At 39.5% G+C, this 15,902-nt stretch overlaps 1 protein-coding gene across 1 annotated transcript in view; it reads left to right on the top strand.

Moving 5' to 3' along the window:
• Positions 1–15,902, top strand: part of KLHL29 (kelch like family member 29) — a 434,198-nt gene that overhangs the window by 160,362 nt on the left and 257,934 nt on the right. The gene's annotated exons all lie outside the window — the stretch shown is intronic.

The raw sequence follows: 15,902 nt of genomic DNA, 5'->3' as shown, positions 1-15,902 counted from the left end.
TCACAGATAATGGCCAGTGTCACCTTTGCTTGGGAGAACAGGATTCAGTGTAAAAGATTCATGGAAGCAAAGGGTCTTTTTTTTTCTTTTTACATATGGTGAACCTTTTTCTTGGCCATGCAATGGATCTGACACCTCATGATGGATTATTTTGCATTGCAATCATCTTGCACTCACAGGTTCATGTCTGTTGCTGTTTATACTTGATGGGTTTTGTTTTCCATTTGGTGGATTTTGGTTTGACTGTTGTCAGAGTCTACTGCTCGTTCTTCGCAGGTTATTTCAGGTTCTTCCACAGCCTATTACAAAAATGTATATACTTTTCCTTTATCGGAAAAAATGTCTCACTGAGGCGTGATCCTTTATTGTGCTTTGTGAACCTTCTGGTCTTATTGCTCAAAGAGAACTCCCTCTCACTGTTTAATCCATCCTGCAAACTACGGGTGCTCGTGACAGGCCCACAGAGGTCCAGAAGAGAATGAGACTCTTTACTGAGGTATACTACCCATCTGAAAGACTAAGGAAGAGGTGGGTGGCATAGAGAGTATGTTGAAAGCAAGCACAGGTTGTGACATTGCATCCACACCATCAATTATCATGAGGCCCCCTTTTTAAGGCATCAGCCGTAGTTTCCAACTTCAGAGCTTGAGCCAACATGAGATAACCTTACCTCTGGTTTTAAATGAGCAGGTATTTAAATATTCAAATTAAAATATTTAATATGTGATCATTCTCTTCTAGCTTGTAAAATAGCTAAGAAAGAGAAAACTAGCAATTTTTTATAAGTCTTTGTAGCAGTAGAATGGGAATCAAAATGCACCTCTATGTTTTACTGTTACGATAGGCAAAAGGTTTTCCTAACTCCTTTTAACATATGGAAGTGCCAAAAAATCCAGAAAAAAGAAAGAGAAGCAATAAAGTTATTTTAAAGACAGTCAAGCTTAAGAAATTTTTAGTGCATTTCCATGCCACATTGGTTCCACCACCCACTCTAAAGAAATAATTTAGTCCTGCAGAAAAAAATATTTTGGCTAGATTCACAATATTAACATATTTTTAAAAATGACCACAGTGCAGAGAAATTATTTCCATTTGTTAACAGCCAAATTGAAGTACTATTTCACTAAGCTTTGACGTTATGTAGTTGCTGTTTGGATATGTTTAGTCTGGAGAAGATTAGAAGTCAAATTCTGAAGCCAGCACAGTGGTTTTATTCATCTTGACCTCTGCTGCTAGATATTTTGTGTGAAGTCCATCTGTTGGCTCTTGTTGATCTGTCTTTGCTCCAGATGTTGGATCTATTTGAAGCTGAGCTGTGATAATAAATTCTTTCCTTGTTTTTGAAAGGATACCAGTGATCTAAACAGCAATTCTTTGGACAAAAAGGGGAATAAGTGATACATGGAAATCTGGAAGAGAGTGTTTATAGCATTTGGTCATCAAAGTATTATCATTATCATGCTCACTCAGGAATCAAAATACAAATATTTTGAGAGAGGCAGATTATCACTTGTTTCCTGAAGTTTCAGAATAGAATCTGTGTGGCTCTCTCCTCATACCTGGGCGTCCAAGTAGCTGACTTTTTCTTTTAAAGAGCATTTCAAGGCAACATCCCTAGGAAAGACAAAGACGTTTTAAATTATTGTTCTTGATCAAGCTCCAGGTCAACAACTTTCTTACTCTTCTGCTCCAATAAAGCAAGCTTGATGAGGTAATAAGAGTTTGGACCTTCTTCATACCCACAGCTTTGTCTTCAAGGGAAGTTTAGTATATACTTATCATTGGACGCTGCCTTACATAATTTCAATCCTGTATTTGCTAATATTAAAATCAGCTCTCAGGCCACTCCTCTTTTGCCACAAGAGAGTTTGGACTGTTTCCCCACTGCCTGCTTTCAGCAGGGCAGGAGCCAGCTGCTTAAGCCTGCTAAGCAGCACCACAGGAACGTTTTGGCAGGAAGCACCAAAATCCAACTTTGGCCTGCCAAGTCCTTTTCCAAAAGTGTGCAGTGTCAGATGCTGTTTCTCCTACTTATACAGCTGGGGCAAGAAGTCAAAAAGCCACTTTATCAAGATGATCTCACCCCATTCTACTACCACAGTCAAACTGGAAGCTGTTTCTCATCCGTTGCTCGTGAGGTCTGTGTTCGCCCATTCAGCATCTCTCTACCAAGGAAAACTCATTGTGATAGCTTCTTCCCAAATGGCTGTGTTCAAGTCTCTTTAAATATACCTCCCTCTTAACTTCTCCCTTGACTACTGGTTCTTCCCCAGCAGGGATGCTTAGAACTGATCTGTAAAAAAAGTCCTTCCTGTCTTTGCTGTGGGATACCCAATAGTCAGCTGTAAGTTCTTGCTCTATCTCCTCTGCAGTTTTCTGGGGCTCAATCAGAGAGGAAGGTAGACAGACTCTTACCATCATAAAAGCTGCTGGCTGAAGCCATTGGCACCCACCAACTGGTATTCTTGCTGATTCCCAGAAAGACTTCCAGCATCTATATGCAGATCCTTCAAGCCAATATGTATATGTGTTGTCTTCCCATTGGCTTCCTTTTTTCTTGGAATGTGGATGTTGTGGCTTCTGACCTAACCACAAACACCATTCTTCCAATTGACTTGGATTAGACACTGTTCTATGTGCTTACATAAGTACTTATGAAGTCTTCCTGCTTTGATGTAGTTATTTAGGAAAGCCTACCCTGGAAATAATTTCTTACCACTTTCTACAGGAGTGGTTTGGCTCCTGCTTTGCAGCCAAGTATATTACGTAGATAGCAAAAGGAGTCAGAATAGCTCCAGATGCTTTTTGCTTAAGAGGCAACCATAGTTAGGATAGCTTTGCACACTCTGTTGGGAGTAAGAAAGATGACTGCTTTAGGCACACGTTCTCAAGGGCTGCTGACGGCAGAAGACTGAGTCAGACTCAACTGACTCAGAGGGAGAGGGAGAGGGAGAGGTGGGGGCTGAGACACTGAGAGAGGTGTAGGTGCTTCCAGACCCCACAGCAGGGCAGACAGTCTCTGGGAATAACCAAGATATACAGTTGGCAGGAAGGGACTCCAAGCAGGGGAGATTCTCAGAGACAAGGTGGCCCTGATTCTAGATTCCATGATGTGTCATCAGCAGGGATGTGTGGCCCAATTGGAGGATCAGTATACAGTGGTGAGGCATGCTCCATTTCAGAAGCCCCTTCCAGAAGGGATGAGGGCAAGGCATGCTCATAAGGAAAATACTGGATTGGTTTCAACAAAGCGCTCTGTGCATGCTCATAGATTCTGGGTGTTTTTGTGCTTTTGATCACTAAAGAACACTTTGCAAGGAAATGGTCTGTGCTTTTGAATGTGTAAAGGAAGGACATTGGGTTTCGACACACCCTTTGCTTAAGGAGTTCTGTTAATCCTCCCAGCTGCACCATCTAGCTCCCTAGTGCAAGAGTGCTCATTGGAAGTATTGCATTTTATATTTCATGGGTAGGGAAATTTTCTGTATTAAGGGCTTTGTTTCTTGATGCCCATGCTAACAGGGTAGGCAGGTCTGGAGATGGCAGTGGGTGGAGCCAAAACACAAGTATGCTTTGGCTCAGTAGAGAGCCAGTGTGGTATAGTGGTTAAAAGTGAGGAAATTGGACTCAGGAGATCTGGGTTCTAGTCCCCACTCAGCTAAGGAGGCAACTGGAGGACCTTGAACCAGTCATAAACCCTCAGTCTAACCTACCTTACAGGGTTGTTGTTGCTGTTGTTGTTGTGAAGATAAGACTGAAAAGAGGAGAATATGTAAGCTCCCTTGAGTTCTTTGAAAGGAGAAAAGGTATGATAGACATTTAATGAGCAAATAAGGAAAAGAGATCAAACAAACAAGCGTGGAATGTAATTGTTGAAGAGGTTAACTCTTGTCATGGCCTCCTTATGGATTCTGCAGATCAGGTTGTTATGTTCAGTATCTCTTCCTAAGGTTGCTGGTTTTTATATGCTAACTCTTTTTAACTTATACCGATTGTTCAAAGAACACATATAAATTCTGTACCACTAACACAAAAACAAGCAAAAACCTAGTACCAATTGTTTAGCAGTGCTGGTTGAAATTTTGTTATGATTTTTATGCCTGAGAAAATAAACTTGCTCTGTGCCAACCGAAAGCAGGTCAGTTAATTTTGCCCATCATGTCCACATGGCTTATAAGTTCTTATTGTGTTTCAACTGTATTTTTACAGTACATGGTTGTACAGTTTACTGTACAGTTTTATTCATTGTTCATCAGCTGAAAATACTGCTTGAAACATTTTAAAGAATGAGTTAAAGAAAATTATCAGAATTTTGTGCCTCTGTTTGATAAATTAAACTTCCCCTCCCACACCTCAGGCTTATTTTGTTTAGATGATTAACTCAAAGAAGTGGTGTCTCAATTAATCTGTACCGTCAGCCAACACAAATACTTGCTGTATTGACTTGCAATGTGTTTATCATATGTTGAAAGAACTAAGAGCTCAGGCCAGACTCTAGTCCTCCCTCCCATTTCAAGATGAAAGGCCCTGGTTTCAAGCACTAATTTACATCACGGAGCACTTAGAAGATCACACATACAACATGTTTTGGTATACAAAGAGGATGTTTCCAGTCTTTGGCACTTGGATCAAAAAAAAAAAAAAGACTTCAGAAAGGGAAAAGAGTCTGTAGTATCCAGCAAGTCAGTCAAAGTGAATGTTAGCCAGGAGCTATTTACTTTGAGTCTTTTACAGTCTTTTTCATTTTCCTCCCTACATGTATCTTCAATTTTTCTTTTAAGTTTACTTTAATCTATCTGTTGATTCAAATGAAACAAGAATCTCCTACATGTAAAAGCCACTGCTGTCATCTACATTTGTCAGATATTTTCCTCCAATATATGAAACAAGAATTGCATTTGTAAAAAGGTTTCACTCTCTGCTGTTGCAATTGCCAGTATCCCAGTTCCAAAGTTCCTGTTTTACAGTGTTTATAAAAATTAACAGCGTTTTTTGAAGCAGTACTGGAAAAAAAAACATTTGAACTTCTAGAACATCCGTTTACTATTTTCAAGCAACAAGAGATGCTGGTTATATCATAGTCTTAAACTAAACAACTGGGACCAGCAAAGGAAAAAATAATTTCCCCCAAAGCAATATGACTGACCTTTAACATTCACTTTGGCAGTGTGTGATATTGGCGATTAATATAATGCAGTTGAGAAAATCTCTGAACAAACCCATGAAAGATAGTTTTTTGTTGCTCTGTGTGTTCTAATAAGCAAATAAGAGGGCTCAGTCCGATACCGTCTTATTTACACAGATATATACTTAAATATTTTTCTGTGACAGGAACCTAGGAAGTTGCCTTTATACCCTCTAGGCCACTATTGCGTATACTGACTGGCAGCAGATTTCTAGGGCATCAGACAGGAACCTTGGAAATGACAGGAACTGAAACTGGGACTGGAATGCTTGCAGTGCATGTGAGATCCCACTCTGACAGCATGCTACAAACCTTTCTTACAGTTCCAAATTAAGCTCTGTCTGGCAGAAGTGTGAGTGATATGCTAGATTGAATCATAGTGATTTGAATTATTGAGGGAAGGGGGAAGACTTAACAGTGAATGAAAACAATTTTCTATTTTATAAAATGCTTATATTTCCTGAACAAACTCCCAGACTGACTGGCTGCCACAACCGAATTGCTGGTTTGCAATTGGGCAGAACAGTTATATAATCTAGCAGCATAATCTAGAATTTTACTCAGATAGTCCATATGCAGTGCTTAGGGACTAAAGGCAAAGACTTCTGTTTGGCTTTATCTCTACGTATGCAAGAGTGCTAAGAAGGATTCTGAAGGCTGTAGCTGCAATTTTACGCTTGCTTACATTTGCAAGTAAGCACCCATTTAAAAAGTGGGATTTTCCTCTCATTTAATACACTCAGGCTCAGGCTGTAATAAGCATTCAGAGCTTTACAGGAGAAAGCAATGGCATTACTTTTTTCCCTTAGGAAATTAAAAATAGAGATACATGCTATTTAATTGGTAGATTCACATATATTCTTAATTTGAGAAGTGAAATCATTGATGATATATTATGCAATTATATAAAGGAATGAGCAGATAAGAGATGACTCTCTCATAGGTACATCATGATTCTTTAATTTCACTAACTGCTATTTTTTTCCATCATTTCCTCTCTTACCTCCGCTGCATCAGTCAATGTAGATTGGTTATTCTTGGACCAGTTTAACTGAAGGAAATTTTTAAATAAGCAGTTCCTAAGTAAATTTTAAAATGCTAGCCTAAAGATTTAAAGTAATCTGACAGTTATTCTTCTGCAGCCCAGTCTCTGTGAATCATTTAATGCTATAAAATTTGTCTTAAAAACAACAAGAAGCCAAGGTATGTGGAAGTTGGGCTGAAAGGTGAATAATAATTCAGTACTTTGCCCTTCACCACCCCTTGTTATGGATCCCTTTATCAATTTGTCCATCAGTGCTGATCCCAATGCTATCTTTAGACTGTGTAGGCATGGCATTGAGCAGCTGAAGGTTTGCATTATTTTATGGTGGCATGTTGAAATTGAACTGGAGATATAAACCAGAGACAGGCAGAAGGTACATTAGGATCTATTGGTACATTGCAGCCAACTACCAGGACTTTTCACAGGCACACTTAATGTTTCAAGGGACAGATTAGCTAGCTTTTGCTAATTGCTTATAACTCAGCTTCAGTATTTCTTTTCTGTAAAATAAGAGTATTAATTGATTACCTTTGTCCTGGTGTTGGAACATCTCTGATAGTCACTTCAGACTTTTGCTTTAAAATCAATTTCTTGTAACCCCAACATAGATGCAAGCCATTACTGTGTGGTACATTGAGGTATAATAGAAAACTCCATTGCATGGATCTTTGGTTTCATGGGGGTGAATGGATCTGTCATCCCCTGCTGCAGGGGAACATCTCATTTCCACTTACGCTGTTTTTGTACAGTTGACTGAGCAAGTGTCATTGCTTGCGTTCTTCACACAGTTATGAAATAGTTCATTATCACTGGTTTAATTTAGTCATGATTTCTGAGATCAGTGAGCCAATTCAGCCTCTTCTGAAGTTCGTTGCTTCTGATTCTGTTCCCAGATGCTTTGTTTTTATTTACAGGGTTGTGTAATAGACCCAATGGCAGTCAAAATATACTAAGATATCAGCTCAGCCCAGCCTGCCACTTTTTTCCCTAGAACATTCCTGGTCCTGCCTGGATTCTTACCCTTCTCTTCTGAAATCCAGACTATCAGTGTAACTCTATTTTCCCTACTGGTAATGCTTTGCATGGAGGTGCGGGAGTGGACACTATGGGCCGTGGGGCAGGATGGGCCCACAAGAGCAGGATGGATATTCTGTTGTAAGAAATTTATGAAGAGTCCTGTAGCAATTTCCTGCCCTACAACAAACATTGTGGTTCATGGTTAAATTTAGTCACATTCTGATCCCAAAATGGTTATTGTATGATTTTACATTCATAAGGTTTCAAGGGTGGTGCTTGGTATTTTTTATTTTTTGCTTTAATGTCTAACTTGCTCCATTTTAACGCAAAGTTTCTGCTTGGTAAGCATTCAGCAAGCATACTGAGTAGCTCTGATAATTAGGTAATTTGAATTCAGGCATGGATGCTGGATAATGCATCCTGGGGATGGTAGCTGGTTTGCTGTAAAGGTGATGCATTCAGTCTTTAGTTGAGAGTGTAATGGCCTTTCTATCATGGTTGCTTGCCTGCCTCCAAGCTGCTTTGAGTGCAAAAGCATGTGTGCGCCGTTCGCCCTCTCTTCCTCAGGAGAAGCAGCAGCTGTTGACAGTGAATATAGTGTAGAGGGAATAGGTAAAATAATGAACTGAAGTGGTAGCTTAATAGAATTATTAATGGGATTTGTGTTCACATAATGAACAAGAACTAGTTCTATTAATATAGGTTTTACACATGTAAACCAGTGCCAGAGTTTTATAAATTCTTATCCTTCTCTTGCAAGGCACTGTATAGTATTGGATGCAAGCAGAATTGTCGTAATTCTTTGATTCTACCAGTAGTTTTTTTCTCCTACCAGTGTGAGGTTCCTTTGGATATATAAATCAGTATGAAACCATACTGTTAACAGAGCTGCAAAGCAAAATGTGGATATTTACATGTTAGAAGCATAACTTCAGATGTTCTTTGCAAAACCTTTGGGGTGGGGAAGGCAAGCATTTTGGTAACAATTTTATCTAAACTCTAGCATTCTGTTTTGTGCTTATGAGGCTATTCTTTGCCTGCTTGTAAGACCATTCATTGCCAGTTTATTGTGAAGTCTAAACCTTCTTGAGTGGAGAGGTTGTGCCAGAGGATTTCATAATGGCTTGAACCAAACGGAATGCACAGGAGATTGTGCAACAGATTCCACAGGGGCAACACACAACCAGTCGCAAGTGTGCTGTACAAGTGTGATGTCAAACTAATGGTGCAGCTTGTCTTGGTCTGAAACCTAGTTTCCACTAGCACAGTATCATTTGCAGTAACAGAATGGTACAACTGCATATTGCCAATTAATTGTAGGATGTTTTAGCTAAGAGCTTTGACTATTCTTATGAAGACTCAACAGTGTTTTCTTCTCTTAGACTTCAGGTATAGCGAATACACCAATACACCATACAGAAATTACAAAAATGACCTTGAAACCCAAGCAGATTATAATATTTACAAATGAAATATTTGCAAATAGAAAATTTAAAACATTTGGTTTAGAATCATGGGTAGTGCATCTTGCAAACTTTATTTTTACACTAACTAGCTAATGCTTATTTTCTTTGCTCATTCAGGCTCAGTTACTTGTTTCTCAAGAGTAGGCAGTATTGCTCACATACTGTGTAAAGTCTTTATTGCATTTACATTTTAAGTTGGCATATTTATTTCCACTAGGATCAATGAAACCCATAGCTAGATAAAAGGAGGAGCTTAATTGTTATGTTGAATAGGAATAGATTGTAATATTTCCATTCCTATCATGTAGCAGGGCTGATAAGTACTGACACTTAATAGTTGCAATTTATTATCTATATCTAACATATAAAATGAAGATCAACAGTGCAGTAAGGCCCCCAAGGTCTGGCTTATAATTGACAACAATGATGCTTATTTTGTAAATATGCTGACTATGATATTTTGTTGTGAATTAATGCTTAGCCTGGAGTGAATAATACTAGATAAAATACCCTGCACATATTAATGGGAATTTAATAATAGCCACTAGTCATATGTTGAGTTTAGCAATTCGTGCAGATCTTGTGATGCAAAGCATTATAAAGCAATACAATTTAGGTTTTATCTCATGACATTATGTTCCTTATAAATAATGTGTAGCAAAACTGAGTCTTGAAGTCTTTTGGACTGTCAATTCATGGAATCCCACCAGTTACCTTCAAGACCTGGCAGTGCACCATTCTTGATTTATGGATTTCATAAATGCCATAGCTTTCGAATTTAATAAATTTACTCAGTATGTGTTTTTAAATAGTGTAGAAGTTTGAGGGAACATTACCTTCAAGCTAAAATGGAAATACTGTGGTGTTTAATCATTGCACTGTAATATGTTGCTTTATTTTTTCATGGAAATGTATTGTTCTTTCAGAATGTGGTTGAATGATTTTGTGTTGCTTTATAATGAACATCCATATTTTGTTTATGAATATTTTGACTTAACAGCCATCAGATGCGTTCAGAAAACTTATTTGACTACCTTGTTTCACTTCTGCTCTCTCCCTGAGGCTTGGGGTGACTGCCAACAATCTAGAACCATAAACCAATATTATATGTTTTAAAAGGTTTCTGACTGAATAAACATCAATTTAAAAAGAGTTTACATTAAAAATAAAAACCTTTGCTATGAATCCAGATGTGATCTTCCTAATGTTAAAGGCATAATCTGCCATGGAAGAGTTATTCCATCAAGTATTGGCCAGTTCCCCAAGAATAAAGCAAAAACAAGAAGAATTGTTCTGCTTGTACAACAGCAAACACAGTGCTTTGATTAAGCAGAGCATGGGCACTGTGGTACAACTATAGGGCTGCACAATCTCTTGCATGAGCATTTGGAGAACATCCAGTGTAGGATAGTGTTAATGCATGTCAGACTAGGGCATAGGGAGAAGTGAAGTCCACCAAGTGTCCTGGCTAGGTCTGGTCAGGAAGGAGAGGCTGAAACAATTAAGGGGAGAAGTGCAAGGGCAGGTGTGGTTCCACAGCAAGTCGGATCTTGGATTTCCTATTCAGTAACACCAAAGATTTGTCTGCATGGGACTGCAGGTGCAAGAAGCTAGATAGTACAGAATCAACGACCGGTAGAGTTCCTGAAGAGTTGGCCTGAAAACTAGACTGAATTAGTTGTTCAGAGCTGTATCTGGACCCAGCTTTTGGGATGGGCACTATTTTTAATTTTAAAAATCCTGTAATTTTTCCATATTATTGTATTTTGTATCACTTTGTTTCAATTTTAACCAATTTTAATTCTTGCTGTGCATGGCACTGACTGCTATTTTTAGTTGAAAGGATATAGATAACTATAATAAACAAATAAACAGTTTTAGATGGGGTTGCAGTTGCCCTAAATGAACAAGTGCAGTTTAGGAGTGCGTCCACATTCGTTGCTTCTCCTAAATCCCCAGATTGTGGCTATGACCAGGAGTCCTCCTTCCGAGTTCCAGCCAGTGCACCAGTTGCCCCGTTTTCTGAAGGAAGAGGATCTGGCCCCAGAGACACATGCCTTAGGGACCTCCTGTTTAGACCCCTGCAGCATGCTCTATGTGGCCTGTTCCTGAATAATCCCTGGAAATGACATCTCTTGCAAATTACAGCAGCCAAATTATTATCTGGTGTGCATTTTGTGAATCATCTTATACAGGGGTTAGAACAGTTGCAGCGGCTACCAGTGTGTATTCTGGCTCAGTTGATGGTGCTGGTTCTCATATTTAAATCCCTAAACCGCTTGGGACCAGAGGCTTGCTTGTGTCTTATGAACATCATCTGAGATGCAGTTTTACATCCTGCCACTTAATGGGCTTAGGTTGCTGGGAAGATGGGACAAGGACCCTTTCTCTGGGCAGTACCTGCCCATGGAATGCCATGCCTGGGGCAGGTAAACTGAGTTCCTCATTACTTACCTTTTGGCAAGCAGTGAAGACCTTTTTATTTGGCTTTGCCTTTTGTGTTGGTTCACATTCTTATTCCTAATTGTGTAGCTTTTCTTTCAAAGTTCTATGGGTTGAAATGATTTGAATTGCACTGCACTGGGAGTCTTGGACTGCAAGTCAATATGGTAGGACCCCCTGTATCCATGGGGATAAGTTCCAAGCCCCCAGGAGACGCCTAAAACTACGGATAGTAGCAAACACTATATAAAGTCAAACCTCGACTTTCACAGGTTTACCTTTTGTAGATTTGAGGTTTGTGAGTATGCCATCATTAATTAAATGAGATTTTCTTTTGGAGTGTTGCGGCTTGCTTGTTTTGGACATGTGCAGAGGGGACAGTGAGAAGGAGAAGATGTGTGCCACCAGTGCTGTGCTTCTCCACAGACAGTCACGTGGGGAATGGCCCCCTTTCCCGGCAGCCAGCCCAGAATGGTATCCCACCCCTGGTGAGGGCGGGCCGGTGCTGGACTTGGATCCAAGCATGTGGCTGTGCATGAGGCTTGCAACACAGTACAAACTTCCCTGAGCTGGCCAGTCAGAGCTGACCATTTTCCTTGGAGGAGGAGAGGCATCTTCTGGGCAGGGCAGAGGCATTGAGGCGGCCTTCCCCCCCCCCCCCAAAAGATCAGAGTAGGAAGAGCAGAAGATGCTGCAATTCCAGTGGCAAATTGTTCTTTAACCTCTGAAGGGGTTATGTGGGTGTGCCTGCTCTGGTTAGAAGTGAGAGCTTTGAATGTGTTTGTGTGTGAAAGTTCCAAAGATTGCTTTTCTGTGTGTCTCCAAGAATATTGTGTCTTATTTTATTAAAAAAAATCATTCTGATTCTCATTGTTACAGTCACAGTTCTTACGGCTTGAGGTGAGTGTGTTGGGTAGGGAGAGGGAGCTCTGTGGTTTTGCACAGGGCAACTCCTGGTTTCCAGAGGGGTAACTCATCATTACTATTATAACATGCAATTGATGCTAATACATTCTCCTAAGCAATTCAGTCCTTACTGCTTACAAGTGCTACAGAATCTGGAATTTTGTACAGTGCTGCTTCTGAATAAGCCTCTTTTGGTGGATGCTTTGATATGGCTATACAAAGGCATGAATCCTTTCAGAACTTGTTCCATGCTCCAAAGGTTGCTATTCTTTGTGGCCCTAAGAATATCACATTGTATTTTGACAATTATCGTTGTTCTGTCTGTGTGACTTCTCTCACTCGTCCCTTTGAATCACCTGATTCTCAGATTGGAGGATGTTGCTGAATAGGATAACGTGGATGCAGAGGAGAAGTACTTCTGTGCAACTGTGTGATTTTCCTCAGCCATCCCCCTTCATCCCTTTGGTGCCTCAGCTTTCCCTTCCTATGGGTTTCTGCCTGCTCTTGTGACCCCCTGGCTCTTCCTCTGCAGAGCTGCCGGCTATCATTATTTCACTCTTTCATTGTCATTTAAGTTTGTTCACCACTACAAGACTTTCTGCATTGCTCTAGTAATGTCCATCCCCAGTACTTAAATCAGAATGTTCCCAATGAGTAATTTATGAGCAGAAAGCACCAATGGAATAGTGCAGACTCTGTCTTAGTTTTATCTGGGCTCAGTGATGTACTGAGAGTTATCATGGAAAAAGTAACTGCATGATCCTTGATCAAGTGCCAGCTTTAATTCATTTGTTTTCAAGACAAAGAAATGAATGTGACATTGGCAATATTAATTATTTTCAATTGAAAGAAAATTAGTAAGGGCAAGCCTTGGTCTCTTAAGTTGAAACTGCAGATAAGGGAAAATTCAGCAATTGTATATATCATTCTTCTAATCCATGCTTTTATTGCTCTTGACAGCCTCAAAAAGTTAAGGTAGTACATCTGAATGCGAAGAACAAACTCCATGGAATTACTGAGGCTGGAAATGCCTCAGTACACAACATACGAGTTAGTGCAAAAGACATACAATCTCCCCCGCATCCAAACTATGGAGATGATCTACAGATGGAGGGTGGGCATGTGGAGAAATCTGGGAATAAGCCAATAGAGAAAGTGTTATACTAATTGAAGGTTTTAGTTACTGGGTAAATGCTCATTTAGGCAGCGACAAGGACAATATTCCAGGTGCAACAAGTGATTGGCTTTGTTCCGTTGGTCATCAAACGTGAGTTGTGCAGAGGCAATCCTGGGTGCTCCCCAGAACCTGGCACAAGATATAAGTATTTTGAATCAGTGATCTCTATAAGGTATCAATTTCAACTTGCATTAAGTGGAAAGTTGTCCAGAAAATCTTATGCAGTCTGATTTTAGTAACTGAACTGTGTAAAAAATGAAAAGATAAGGTAAATGATAAGATAAATAGCCCACTATTTTCTCCCCTCATTTATTTGTCTGTCTGTTTGTTTATTTATTTTGCAAAATCATTTCCCCCCCTTGAAAGGAAGGATATCGTACAACCTTAATGCAGGGTATTCTAAGATCTTCATGTGTGCGCGCGTGCATGGGTGTGTATCTTCTTACCTTAATATGAGGTAGGTTGAGTGTTTCTTTGTTTAATTTTTTTCCTTAAAAAAACCCCTTGTTCATTCCTTAGGGAGCTGCTTGGGTGCTGCAGCATCTTAAAAGTGTTCCAGTTTGTAATAGCACACCTCACAAGAATTGTCCTCTATCAAGTGCAGAATCTCTGGGCCGAATGAAATGTTCTTCTGAGTTTAGTGTAACTATGCATGGGGTCAATTTGGATCAGGACTAGAGTGATTGGGGGGGGGGATTAAGTTTTCATTTCCCAATTTCAGCCTGAAGTAAAAAAAAAGAAAAAGAAAGAAACCCCTCTACATTATAAACCAATGGAGATACTCCTTTATTAAGGGAGAGGGGAATTTCAGGCTGGAAATTGGAGGGCAGGAACTTCCTGAATTGTCACAGTCCCAATTTGAATCAGCCTTACACAAGCTTACAGTAAAGTAAATCCAATCACACTCCGAGAATCATTAACACTCTTGCTCTGCATTCTGCACTACATAGAGTATCATGGGGAAATTAAGTTGTTTTCTATCTGGCATGGTTACAGCTATCATCTTTGGAGTGCTGTGGAATTATTAAAGCAGTCTTTAGCTTATATTTCCTGATGAGTGTAAGCTTTTGTTGTAAGATTTACTGCAATTAAGTCTCATTGATTTGTCTGTCCAGTCTCACAGTGTGAATGTGCGTACTTGAAGGACCATGAGCATGATATTTGGCCCAAAGCAAAATATGAGTGTTTGATAAATGTATTTCTGCCTATTTGATCAGTATATGCTGAAGGCAGATGGTGATGACAACGACTGCACAAGTAAGATAATGATGGTAGGTTGGCTGAACTTAGGTTAACTTAGGCTAACTTCAGGAATTGGGCCTAGAAAACTCAACCTTTAATGGGCGGGAACCTAGGGATAAAATATTCATAAGTACTTTTCCTAAGCTACCACATCTTTGGAAGCTGTTTCTTAGGACTAATTGGACTGATGGGAGTTTAGAGAAACAGAATTGCTAGATGATGCTAAGAAATGGAAAAACCTCAGGGGAACATTACAACTCCTAGTAATAATCTAATAGTGATAATGTCTGCTTAGATGCTCAAACGGTGTGATGGAAGCTTCATTGCTTTGGATTGCTAGAAATTATGAGGCAGACGTTATCCATTATTTAATATGATGGGACTGAAGTGGGCTGTTAAGAAGTTTTTACATAATCATTTCATTAAAAAGAATCTAGCAGTTCTGCATATATTAGTCATAGATTTATGCAGACTGATGGTTTGGAAGAGCCCTCACAAAAAATAAAAACTCCCAGGACAAGATGCGTCCACAGTAGTAAAACCTAAGTTTGTTTGGTCTTATTTTCTGCCTGAATGGCTCGGCCTATCTTTCCATTCTGACTTCAGGTCACCTTTTACCTGCATTTGACTAGAAATAATACAGCAGGGATATATTCATTTATTGAAATGGGTACTCCAGGCCTACAGAGAAGTGTCATCAATTTGAGGACACTATATAACTTTGCTAACTGAGAGAAACCTCAGATTTGTATACTCCATTCTCCTCATTCTTTCTTTTGCACAGCTTAAGAAATACAAAGACTTTGTCAGAGATTAGTTTTACTTCTGCAAAAGATAACCTGTCCTTCTGTGCAAACCAAAGATCATGATTGAAAAGAAACTCCGGTTAGGTTCAGAACACGTCAACTTCATTCTAAGGGTTCTTCAACTAAACAAAGTTTCAAATTATGGTCTCTGGTTTACACTTCACAACAAGCCAACTTTCATGGAAAGCCAAAGTTGCCCTCCCAGCTGTGCTAGTGGAGGCCTTAGTGTTCCATGTGCAATGACCCAGGGTGTCTTTGTTTTGAAGGTGTATAGCGATATGCACTTCATTCGAAATATTTTCATGTAGTTTGGTTTTGATAGTTTTAGAGGAAAAAAGCTCTTGCTTTCTGTTAAGATCTACACTAAGAGATCTAAGATCTCTCCTCACACCCCACATAAAATATTGTTTGCATTTTATGACTTAATTCATGCTGTATCGCTCTCTTACAATAGTGGCTTGCTTTATCTCTTAAGATCCAAATATTTACAGTTAGTGCAAACAATTTCTTGTTTAGAGGAATTTGTCACTCAAAAAATAGGGAAGGAAGGCTGACATCTTAAATGTCTCACTTGGTTGTCTCTTCCTGGGGTGAGGGGGATATAAACATGTTCTAG

The sequence above is a fragment of the Varanus komodoensis genome, unplaced genomic scaffold, assembly GCF_004798865.1.
Source record: "Varanus komodoensis strain SLA01 unplaced genomic scaffold, ASM479886v1 scaffold47, whole genome shotgun sequence".
Lineage (NCBI taxonomy): Eukaryota > Metazoa > Chordata > Lepidosauria > Squamata > Varanidae > Varanus > Varanus komodoensis.
This window is presented reverse-complemented; position numbering and strand designations above follow the sequence as displayed.